Source organism: Bombina bombina, chromosome 3, assembly GCF_027579735.1.
Source record: "Bombina bombina isolate aBomBom1 chromosome 3, aBomBom1.pri, whole genome shotgun sequence".
NCBI lineage: Eukaryota > Metazoa > Chordata > Amphibia > Anura > Bombinatoridae > Bombina > Bombina bombina.
In genome coordinates, this window is record NC_069501.1 from 1,115,254,421 (window position 1) to 1,115,266,942 (window position 12,522).

A 12,522-nucleotide genomic window follows, 5' to 3' on the forward strand; every position below is an offset into this window, starting at 1 on the left:
TTTGACCATGTATTCAACTGTCTTTTTTTTCAACTTAGCATAAAGCTATAGAGCCTGTTTCATCCAACCTCTTCCAATACACAATTTAGGGCCAGATGACAAGTGGAATGCTAAATATCGCTTTTGGGAAAGCGATATTTGCTCTCCACTGAGTAATACCACGGTAATGTGCGCTGGTATTACAAGATGTCAGCAATGCGAATGCAAGCTCGCGTTCCCATTGCTGGGAAGCTTTGCGCTCATGAGAGTGCATCTCCATAGCATCAAAGACGGCATCAGAACCTAAGCGCAGCGAAGGGGGTAAGTAGCGCAGCAATGACAGCAAATATAAATGTATATGACTATATACATCTATATTTATAATTATGTATATACACATTAACACATAAATAAATAAATATATATGTATGTATATAAGCATATATATATATATATTTACTGGGAACACACAGTTCCCATAGACCGCAATGTAAAGGTACTTTTCTCGCCAACTTTACCCCAAAATACTAGCGGTAGCAAAAGGCAGCCACTTGTAATGGCTGGTTAATTATCGCACGCCCACAAACTGGCAAATTTCCCGTTTTTAGGCACGCAATAATTTAGCGCTCCACTTGTAATCTAGCGCTTAGTTGCCAAAATATATGCTTTGCTAGCATTCACCTAGATTACGAGTTTTGCGTTACGGCTTTTAACACTGAAAAATTGGCCATTACGCTGGAGTGGCCAGGAACGCATATTATGAGTCTTGTCGGTATAGCTATACCGCAAGCATTTTAGCCTGTAACGCAACGTCCATTCCACACTCAAAAAAATTACGTTTGAGTGTGGGGTTTTCATTATTTGAACAGCCAATAGGATTTCAGAAGCTCTCATCCTATTAACTGATTTGAATTTAAAGAATCAAATCAGCCAATAGGAAAGCAAAGTACACCATTATGAAACGGCTACCTTGCATTGAAGTTTCAGTGTACAGCGCTGACCGTATGAAGAGGACGTTCCACGCAGGATGGCATCGGCTTCCATGATAGCTCTGCTCCACACTGCCAGGATAAAGATAGAAGACGCCCCAGGGATGGATAAAGTTGTTGCCGCCTGGATGAAGATGGATGTCTGGACTTCAGGAACCGTGAGTAGATTTTATGGGGTTAATGATAGGTTTTTGATATTTGTTTTCATTTTTGGGGTGTTTTTTTTTTTTGTAGATTAGGGGCTTTGGGCAGTTGTAAAAGAGGTGAATGCCTTTTTAAGGGCAGTAAAAGAGCGGAATGCCCTTTTAAGGGCAATGCCCATACAAATGCCCCTTTAGGGGCAATGAGTAGCTTCGTTTTTTTTTGTTTTGTTTTAGAGTTTTGTTCTTTATTTTGGGGGGGGTTGGTTGGGTGGTGGGTTTTACTGTTGGGGGGACTTTGTATTTTTTACAGATAAAAGAGCTGTTTAACTTAGGACAATGCCCTACAAAAAGTCCCTTTAAGGGCCATTGGTAGTTTATTGTAGGCTAGGGGGGTGTTTTTTTTATTTTGGGGGGGGCTTTTTTATTTTTTTAGAGCTATTAGATTAGGTTTAATTGTTTTTATTTTTTATAATTTCGTTTTATTTTTATAAGCTTAGTGTTTTTTATTTTTCGTAATTTTAGTGTTTAATTTTTTTTTGTAATGTTAGTTTTTAAAAAAATTTCGTAGGATGTTTTTTTTTACATTTTTTTTTTTTTGTAATTTAATATTTTTAATTGGTATTTTTTTTAATTTATTAGAATAGTAAGATTAGGTTAATTTAAACTTTAATGTTGGGTTTAGTTTTATTTCACAGGTAAGTTTTTTTTATTTTTTATTTAGTTATATTGTAATTTTAATTTAAAGTTAGGGGGGTGTTAGGTTTAGGGGTTAATAGTTTATTTTAGTGTTTTGCGATGTGGGGGGTCGGAGGTTTAGGCGTTATAGGTTTATTTAGTGGTGGCGATGTGGGAGGCCGGAGGTTTAGGGGTTCATTTTATTTAGTGGCGGCAAAGTCGGGGAGCGGCGGTTTAGGGGTTAATAACTTTATTTAGTGGCGGCAATGTTGGGGAGCGGCGGATTAGGGGTTAATCACTTTATTTAGTGTTGGCAATGTCGGGGAGCGGCGGATTAGTGTTAATAACTTTTCAGTGTAGGGGAGCGGCGGATTAGGGGTCTTTAGACTAGGGGTTTGCTTAGGATGCGCCCAATGTAATAGCGTGATTAAGGGAGGAGAAATATCACACCCCTACACTAGCAAGAAGTTCAAAATCCCAGGTTACTTCACATGTAACTCTACATACGTAGTGTATGCCCTGAAATGCCTATGTGGCCTAATCTATGTAGGCGAGACCACACAAAAGGTCAAGGACCGCTTCTGTGAACACAAGTCCAATATTTGAAACGAAAAAACTGCCCATCTTCCTGTCCCCTCCCATTTCCTGGAAAAAGGCCACCAAGCCAACTTTTTAAAATTCAAGGTGATTGACCATGCTAGGAAAAAGCCAAGAGGGAGAGACAGGATGAAGGAGCCCTTATACAAAGAAACAAAATGGATTTGGACCCTAGATACCATGTATCCAAGGGGCCTCAATAGAGAGTTTGATTTAATGCCCTAATATAAAGAATGTATTTGACATTACATTAAGATTTACAGTTTAGGTACTCTATGCAAGCTTATTTTCTTTTTTTCTGTCTCTTGTTTTTAGTTATTTTTATTTTTGAGGACCAAATCTTAATAATGGCTAGCCAGGGTTAAAATATGTAGGCTTGTGCCTTTAAAGGGACAGTCTAGTCCAAAATAAAAGTTCATGATTCAGATAGAGAATGTAATTTTAAACAATTTTCAAATTTACTTTTATCACCAATTCTGCTTTTTTCTCTTGGTATTCTTAGCTGAAAGCTAAACCTAGGAGGTTCATATGCAAATTTCTAAGCCTTTGAAGGCCACCTCTTCTCTCAGGGCATTTTAACAGTTTTTCACCACTAGAGGGTGTTAGTTGATGTGTGACATATAGATAACACTGTGCTCACTCACGTGGAGATCCAGTGAGCCAGCTCTGATTGGCTAAATGGAAGTCTGTCAAAAGAACTGAAATAAGGGGGCAGTTTGCAGAGGCTTAGATACAAGATAATCACAAAGGTAAAAAGTGTATTTATATAACTGTTGGTTGTGCAAAACTAGGGAATGGGTAATAAAGGGATTATCTATCTTTTTAAACATTAACATTCTGGTGTAGACTGTCTCTTTAAGTTAAGCCCATTTAAGATACCAGTTTGATGTCACTTTAGCACACGCTCCCTTGCAGCCTGTGGATTGGTTCCTCATTATTTGCCTTGTGCATAAATTGTGCTCACAGTTTAATGTATGTCTGCTTGAGAAAGGGGCAGACAGCCCCGAAACGTTGCTCTAATAAAGGTGTTTTCTTTACACTAAGAGTGCTTCTTCTTCTATTAGACTAGGGGTTTATGTTAGGGTGTTAGGTTTAAATGTAACTCTTTTCCCAATAGACATAAATGGGGTTGCGTTACGGCGATCGCCATTCCGCAAATCAGGTGTTATTTTTTTTTCTAATACTTTCTCTTCATTGATGCTTATGGGGGAAAGCGTGCACGAGCACGTCAAATCAGCCCTCGACTTTTGTGCGGTATGGAACTTAAAGGGACAGTCAAGTAAAAAGGGAATGTAATTTTAAACAACTTTCCAATTTACTTTTATCACCAATTTTTGCTTTGTTCTCTTGATATTCTTAGTTGAAAGCTAAACCTGAGAGGTTCATATGCTAATTTTTTATACCTTGAAGGCAGCCTCTGCATTTGACACTTTTTCACCACTAGAGGGCGTTAATTCTTGGAGGAGTGAGCACTGATTGGCTAAAATGCAAGTCTGTCAAAAGAACTGAAATAAGGGGGCAGTCTGCAGAGGCTTAGATACAAGGTAATCACAGAGGTAAAAAGTATATTAATTAACTGTCAGCTAGATTACGAGTTTTGCGTTATGAGTGGCTCGGTAATAACTTGCAAGTTATTGTCACCACTCACCTTTAATAGCGCTGCTGTTACAGGTTTGCAAAAACCCGGCGATATGGCTGCATTGAGTTCCATACCGCACACAAATACCAGCGCTGCTTTGAGCTGGTTTGTTGTGCTCTTGCACGATTTCCCCATAGTCATCAATTTAGAGAGCCGGCTAAAAAAAAGCCTAGCACCTGCAATAACCGAGCGTAAAGCTCCGTAACGCAGCCCCATTGATGTCTATGGGGAAACAAAATGTATGTTTACACCTAACACCCTTACATAAACCCCGAGTCTAAACACCCCTAATCTGCCGCCCCCGACATCGCTGACACCTACATTACACTTGCTAACCCCTAATCTGCCGCCCCCAATGTCGCCGCCACCTACATTTATTAACCCCTAATCTGCAGCCCCCAATGTCGCCGCTGCCACTATAATAAAGTTATTAACCCCTAAACCTCTGGCCTCCCACATCAGTTACACTAAATAAATATATTAACCCCTAAACCTAACCCGAAGTCTAACCCTAACACCCCTAACTTTAATATAATTAAAATAAATCTAATTAAAACGTACTATCATTACCTAAATAATTCCTATTTAAAACTAAATACTTACCTATAAAATAAACCCTAAGCTAGTTACATTGTAGCTATCTTAGGTTTTATTTTTATTTTACAGGTAAATTTGTATTTATTTTAACTAGGTAGACTAGTTATTAACTATTTACTAACTACCTAGCTAAAATAAATACACATTTACTTGTAAAATAAAACCTAACCTGATTTACACTAACACCTAACATTACAATACAATTAAATAAATTAAATTAAATACATTTATCTAAATTACAAAAAATAATAAACACTTAAAGGGACAGTCTAGTATTAATTAAACTTTCATTATTCAGATAGGAATTTTAATTTTAATCAACTTTCCAATTTACTTTTATCATCAAATTTGCTTTTTTCTCTTGGTATTCTTAGTTTAAACTAAACATAGGTAGCCTCATATGCTAATTTCTAAGCCTTTGAGGGCTGCCTCTTATCACATGCTTTTTAAATCTCTTTTCAACACAAAGAGACAGAAAGTACACGTGGGCCATATAGATAACACTGTGTTCAGGCACAGAGGGTTATTTAAGATCTAGCACAAAACAATGCTAAATTTAAGACAATAGATAATAACAAGTCACAGTCATGTGATCAGGGGGCTGGAAGAAGGTTCCAAGGTAATAAAGTCTGCAGAGTATGAATGTTATAAGAACAAGTTAACACCTTGCTACAGTTGTCAAATTCCATCCTCTACTTTCCTTATTTGGAGGAGCCAATCCGGACTTCAAGTGATGGTAAACTATTTAACATTTTTATTTAAAATTTTTAGTAATAGTTATCATAAAGTAAAAGATTGGGACTTTAATTCTTGAAAGGCTTTGGAAAACTCTACATTTAAAAAAAAATAATTAAATTTTCATGTCTTCATATATTCCACTGTTCCTCCGCCCATAATGGATATTCTATTTCTTACTTCAGTGACGATTCAGGAGGTAGACAATCATATCGTGCCCCCTTTGGTCTCCAAAGCCAGGGGCTTTATTTACTTGCTGGATGCGCAATAAAATTTGGTGCAATGAAATTTGGCTACAGCCTGAATCTTCACTGAAGTAAGAAATAGAGTATCCATTACGGGTAGAGGAACAGGGGAATATATGAAGACATGAAAGTGTAATTGTTTACAGTCCCCATCTTTTACTTTATGATTACTAATATTTTAAATTAAAACGTTAAAGTTTACCATCACTTGAAGTCTGGAGTAGACTGGGCTTACCGCTGTATTGTTTTGCTTCAGCTAAAATAAGAAACTGCAAATTAGAGCGAGATATGTATGAAAGTGTGCTCTTTCAGTACAAAGAGTATATGGCAAAGCTCTTTTACTATGCATATTGAAATATTTTTAATTACAACTTCAATATTTTGCTGTCCCTTTAATTTCTTTTGCAATGGTTTGCTGTAATTTCTGCTATATCCTATAGTTTTAAAGGGACACTAAACCCATTTTTTTTTTCTTTCATTCAGATAGAGCATGCAATTTTAAGCAACTTTCTAATTTACTCCTATTATCAATTTTTCTTCGTTCTCTTGATTTCTTTATTTGAAAAAGAAGGCATCTAAACTAAGGAGCCAGCCAATTTTTGGTTCACACCCTGGACAGCACTTGTTTATTGGTGCTCTCCAATAAGCAAGGACAACCCAGGTTGTGAACCAAAAATGGGCCAACTTCTAAACTTAAAATCTTGCTTTTCAAATAAAGATAACAAGAGAATGAAGAAAAATTGATAATAGGAGTAAATTAGAAAGTTGCTTAAAATTGCATTCTCTATGTGAATCATGAAAGAAAAAATGTGGGTTCAGTGTCCCTTTAATTAATCGGGTGATCCGTTACCTGAATATACACTCAGTTACAGTTTCCTTTGCAAGGCTGTAATAAAATATTTAACAATACATATTCACTTAACATGACAGATCAAACTTCCAGTTTTCCTATATCAATTACTATAAATATACCTTTTTCTCTTGTTAAGTGTAGTCAGTCCACGGGTCATCCATTACTTATTGAATATATCTCTTCCTAACAGGAAGCTGCAAGAGGATCACCCAAGCAGAGCTGCTATATAGCTCCTCCCCTCACATGTCATATACAGTCATTCTCTTGCAGCCTAACTAAAGATAGGTCGCTGTGAGAGGTCTGTGGTGTTTTTTAACTTAGTTTATTTCTTCAATCAAAAGTTTATTTTAAATGGCACCGGAGTGTGCTGTTTGTTCTCAGGCAGCATTAGAAGAAGAATCTGCCTGCGTATTCTATGATCTTAGCAGACGTAACTAAGATCCACTGGCTGTTCTCATCTGAGGAGTGAGGTAACTTCAGAAAAGGGGAATAGCATGCAGGGCCCCCCTGCAAACGAGGTATGTGCAGTAAATTATTTTTCTGAGGAATGGAATTGACTGAGAAAATACTGCTGATACCAATGTAACGTAAGTTCAGCCTTAAATGCAGTGATAGCGACTGGTATTAGGCTGATGAGTGTGTGTACACTGAATGTATTTTTCTAAGGAATGGAATTGACTCTGAAAATACTGTTAATACTGAAATAATGTATGAGCCTTAACTGCAGTAAAAGCGACTGGTAGCAGGCTTATTAATAACACTTCATAACCTTTAAAATGTATGTTCAAAACGTTTAATGGCATGTTAATCGTTTTTTGTGAGGTACTTGGTGATAAAACTTATTGGGGCATGATTTTTACCACATGGCCATCTTTGTTTTCTGCATAGAAACAGTTATCTGAGCTTCCCCACTGTTGTAATATGAGTGGGAGGGGCCTATTTTAGCGCTTTTTTTGCGCAGTAAAAATTCAGTCACAATCTGTCTACTTCATCCTCCATGATCCAGATCGTCTCTAGAGAGCTCAGGGGTCTTCAAAATTCATTTTGAGGGAGGTAATCAGTCACAGCAGACCTGTGACAGTGTGTTTTGACTGTGTTAAAAACGTTAATTATTAAATTGTTATCCGTTTTTGGGTATTAAGGGGTTAATCATCCATTTGCTGGTGGGTGCAATCCTTTGCTAACTTAATACATTTACTGTGAAAAAATTGGTTGCTATAACTATTTTGGTTCATTGTTATTTCAACTGTGACAGCTTTTTGTGCTTCTTAAAGGCACAGTAGCGTTTTTTATATTGCTTGTAAATTTATTTAGAAAAGTATTTCCAAGCTTGCTAGTCTCATTGCTAGTCTGTTTAAACATGTCTGACTCAGATGAATCTCTTTGTTCACTATGTTTAAAGGCCAATGTGGAGCCCAATAGAAATTTGTGTACTAATTGCATTGATGTTACTTTAAATAAAAGTCAATCTTTACATGTAAAGAAATTATCACCAGACAACGAGGGGGAAGTTATGCCGACTAACTCTCCTCACGTGTCAGTACCTTCGCCTCCTGCTCAGGAGGTGCGTGATTTTGTGGCGCCAAGTACATCAGGGAGGCCCTTACAAATCACTTTGCAAGACATGGCTACTGTTATGACAGAAGTATTATCTAAATTGCCAGAATTAAGAGGCAAGCGCGATAGCTCTGGGTTAAGGACAGAGCGCGCGGATGAGGTGAGAGCCATGTCAGATACTGCGTCACAGTTTGCAGAACATGAAGACGGAGAGCTTCATTCTGTGGGTGACGGATCTGATTCAGGGAGACTGGATTCAGAGATTTCTAATTTTAAATTTAAGCTTGAGAACCTCCGCATATTGCTAGGGGAGGTATTGGCGGCTCTGAATGATTGTAACACGGTTGCAATTCCAGAAAAAGTATGTAGGTTGGATAGATACTATGCGGTACCGGTGTGTACTGACGTGTTTCCTATACCTAAAAGGCTTACAGAGATTATTAGCAAGGAGTGGGATAGACCTGGTGTGCCTTTTTCCCCTCCTCCCATATTTAGGAAAATGTTTCCTATAGACGCCACCACACGAGACTTATGGCAGACGGTCCCTAAGGTGGAGGGAGCAGTTTCTACTTTAGCTAAGCGTACCACTATCCCGGTGGAGGATAGTTGTGCCTTTTCAGATCCAATGGATAAGAAATTAGAGGGTTACCTTAAGAAAATGTTTGTTCAACAAGGTTTTATCTTACAGCCCCTTGCATGCATTGCGCCTGTCACTGCTGCGGCGGCATTCTGGTTTGAGTCTCTGGAAGAGGCCATTCGCACAGCTCCATTGGATGAAATTATGAACAAGCTTAAAGCACTTAAGCTAGCTAACGCATTTGTTTCTGATGCCGTCGTACATTTAACCAAACTTACGGCTAAGAACTCCGGATTCGCCATCCAAGCGTGCAGAGCGCTATGGCTTAAATCCTGGTCAGCTGACGTGACTTCTAAATCTAAATTGCTTAATATTCCTTTCAAAGGGCAGACCTTATTCGGGCCCGGCTTGAAAGAAATTATAGCTGACATTACGGGAGGTAAGGGCCATGCTCTACCTCAGGACAGGGCCAAATCAAAGGCCAAACAGTCTAATTTTCGTGCCTTTCGTAACTTCAAGGCAGGAGCAGCATCAACTTCCTCCGCTCCAAAACAGGAAGGAGCTGTTGCTCGTTACAGACAGGGCTGGAAAGTTAACCAGTCCTGGAACAAGGGCAAGCAGGCCAAGAAACCTGCTGCTGCCCCTAAGACAGCATGAAGAGAGGGCCCCCTATCCGGAAACGGATCTAGTAGGGGGCAGACTTTCTCTCTTCGCCCAGGCTTGGGCAAGAGATGTCCAGGATCCCTGGGCGTTGGAGATCATATCTCAGGGATATCTCCTGGACTTCAAAACTTCTCCTCCACGAGGGAGATTTCATCTTTCAAGGTTATCAGCAAACCAAATAAAGAAAGAGGCGTTTCTACGCTGTGTACAAGACCTCTTACTAATGGGGGTGATCCACCCAGTTCCGCGGACGGAACACGGGCAAGGATTCTATTCAAATCTATTTGTGGTTCCCAAGAAAGAGGGAACCTTCAGACCAATCTTGGACTTAAAAATCCTAAACAAATTCCTAAGAGTTCCATCATTCAAAATGGAAACTATTCGAACCATCCTTCCCATGATCCAAGAGGGTCAGTACATGACCACAGTGGACTTAAAGGATGCCTACCTTCACATACCGATTCACAAGGATCATTATCGGTACCTAAGATTTGCTTTCCTAGACAGGCATTACCAGTTTGTAGCTCTTCCCTTCGGATTAGCTACGGCTCCAAGAATCTTTACAAAAGTTCTGGGCTCACTTCTGGCGGTACTAAGACCGCGAGGCATAGCGGTGACTCCGTACCTAGACGACATTCTGATACAAGCGTCAAGTTTTCAAACTGCCAAGTCTCATACAGAGACAGTTCTGACATTTCTGAGGTCGCATGGGTGGAAGGTGAACGTGGAAAAGAGTTCTCTATTACCACTTACAAGGGTTCCATTTCTAGGGACTCTTATAGATTCTGTAGAGATGAAAATTTACCTGACGGAGGCCAGGTTATCAAAACTTCTAAATGCTTGCCGTGTCCTTCATTCCATTCCACACCCGTCAGTAACTCAGTGCATGGAAGTAATTGGCTTAATGGTAGCGGCAATGGACATAGTACCATTTGCGCGCCTGCATCTCAGACCGCTGCAATTGTGCATGCTAAGTCAGTGGAATGGGGATTACTCAGATTTGTCCCCCCCTGCTAAATCTGGATCAAGAGACCAGAGATTCTCTTCTATGGTGGCTTTCTCGGCCACATCTGTCCAAGGGGATGACCTTTCGCAGGCCAGATTGGACGATTGTAACAACAGACGCCAGCCTTCTAGGCTGGGGCGCAGTCTGGAACTCCCTGAAGGCTCAGGGACTATGGACTCAGGAGGAGAAACTCCTCCCAATAAATATTCTGGAATTAAGAGCAATATTCAATGCTCTCCTAGCTTGGCCTCAGTTAGCAACTCTGAGGTTCATCAGATTTCAGTCGGACAACATCACGACTGTGGCTTACATCTACCATCAAGGGGGAACCAGAAGTTCCCTAGCGATGTTGGAAGTCTCAAAGATAATTCGCTGGGCAGAGTCTCACTCTTGCCACCTGTCAGCGATTTACATCCCAGGCGTGGAGAACTGGGAGGCGGATTTTCTAAGTCGCCAGACTTTTCATCCGGGGGAGTGGGAACTTCATCCGGAGGTCTTTGCTCAACTGATTCATCGTTGGGGCAAACCAGATCTGGATCTCATGGCGTCTCGCCAGAACGTCAAGCTTCCTTGTTACGGATCCAGGTCCAGGGACCCGGGAGCGGTGCTGATAGGTGCTCTGACAGCCCCTTGGGTCTTCAACATGGCTTATGTGTTTCCACCATTTCCGATGCTTCCTCGTTTGATTGCCAAGATCAAACAGGAGAGAGCTTCGGTGATTCTGATAGCACCTGCGTGACCACGCAGGACCTGGTATGCAGACCTAGTGGACATGTCGTCCTGCCCACCGTGGTCTCTGCCTCTGAGACAGGACCTTCTAATTCAGGGTCCTTTCAACCATCCAAATCTAATTTCTCTGAGGCTGACTGCATGGAGATTGAACGCTTGATTCTATCAAAGCGTGGCTTCTCGGAGTCGGTTATTGATACCTTAATACAGGCTAGGAAGCCTGTTACCAGAAGAATTTACCATAAGATATGGCGTAAATATTTATATTGGTGCGAATCCAAGAGTTACTCATGGAGTAAGGTTAGGATTCCTAGGATATTGTCTTTTCTACAAGAGGGTTTAGAAAAGGGCTTATCTGCTAGTTCGTTAAAGGGACAGATTTCTGCTCTGTCTATTCTTCTACACAAACGTCTGGCAGAAGTTCCAGACGTTCAGGCTTTTTGTCAGGCTTTAGCTAGGATTAAGCCTGTGTTTAAGACTGTTGCTCCGCCGTGGAGCTTGAACTTAGTTCTTAACGTTCTTCAAGGCGTTCCATTTGAACCCCTTCATTCCATTGATATCAAGCTGTTATCCTGGAAGGTTCTGTTTTTGATGGCTATTTCCTCGGCTCGAAGAGTCTCTGAGTTATCTGCCTTACATTGTGATTCTCCTTATCTGATTTTTCATTCAGACAAGGTAGTTCTGCGTACTAAACCTGGGTTCTTACCTAAGGTAGTTACTAACAGGAATATCAATCAAGAGATTGTTGTTCCATCACTGTGTCCTAACCCTTCTTCAAAGAGTCCGTGCCCTGATGTTCTATTTGCAGGCAACTAAAGATTTTCGTCAAACTTCTTCCCTGTTTGTCGTTTACTCTGGACAGAGAAGAGGTCAAAAGGCTTCGGCTACCTCTCTCTTTTTGGCTTCGTAGCATAATACGTTTAGCCTATGAGACTGCTGGACAGCAGCCTCCTGAAAGGATTACAGCTCATTCTACTAGAGCTGTGGCTTCCACCTGGGCCTTTAAAAATGAGGCCTCTGTTGAACAGATTTGCAAGGCTGCAACTTGGTCTTCACTTCACACTTTTTCAAAATTTTACAAATTTGACACTTTTGCTTCTTCGGAGGCTATTTTTGGGAGAAAGGTGCTTCAGGCAGTGGTTCCTTCTGTTTAAGGTTCCTGCCTTGTCCCTCCCTTCATCCGTGTACTTTAGCTTTGGTATTGGTATTCCATAAGTAATGGATGACCCGTGGACTGACTACACTTAACAAGAGAAAACAACCTAATTTATGCTTACCTGATAAATGTATTTCTCTTGTAGTGTAGTCAGTCCACGGCCCGCCCTGTCTTTAAGGCAGATCTAAATTTTAATTAAACTCCAGTCACCACTGCACCCTATGGTTTCTCCTTTCTCGTCTGGTTTTGGACGAATGACTGAATATGACATGTGAGGGGAGGAGCTATATAGCAGCTCTGCTTGGGTGATCCTCTTGCAGCTTCCTGTTAGGAAGAGATATATTCAATAAGTAATGGATGACCCGTGGACTGACTACACTAC

General features: G+C 40.3%; 1 protein-coding gene across 1 annotated transcript in view; it reads left to right on the top strand.

The window, feature by feature from the left end:
• The window catches only part of HMGB1 (high mobility group box 1), a 45,000-nt gene that overhangs the window by 16,733 nt on the left and 15,745 nt on the right, over nt 1–12,522 (top strand). The window lies entirely within an intron of this gene.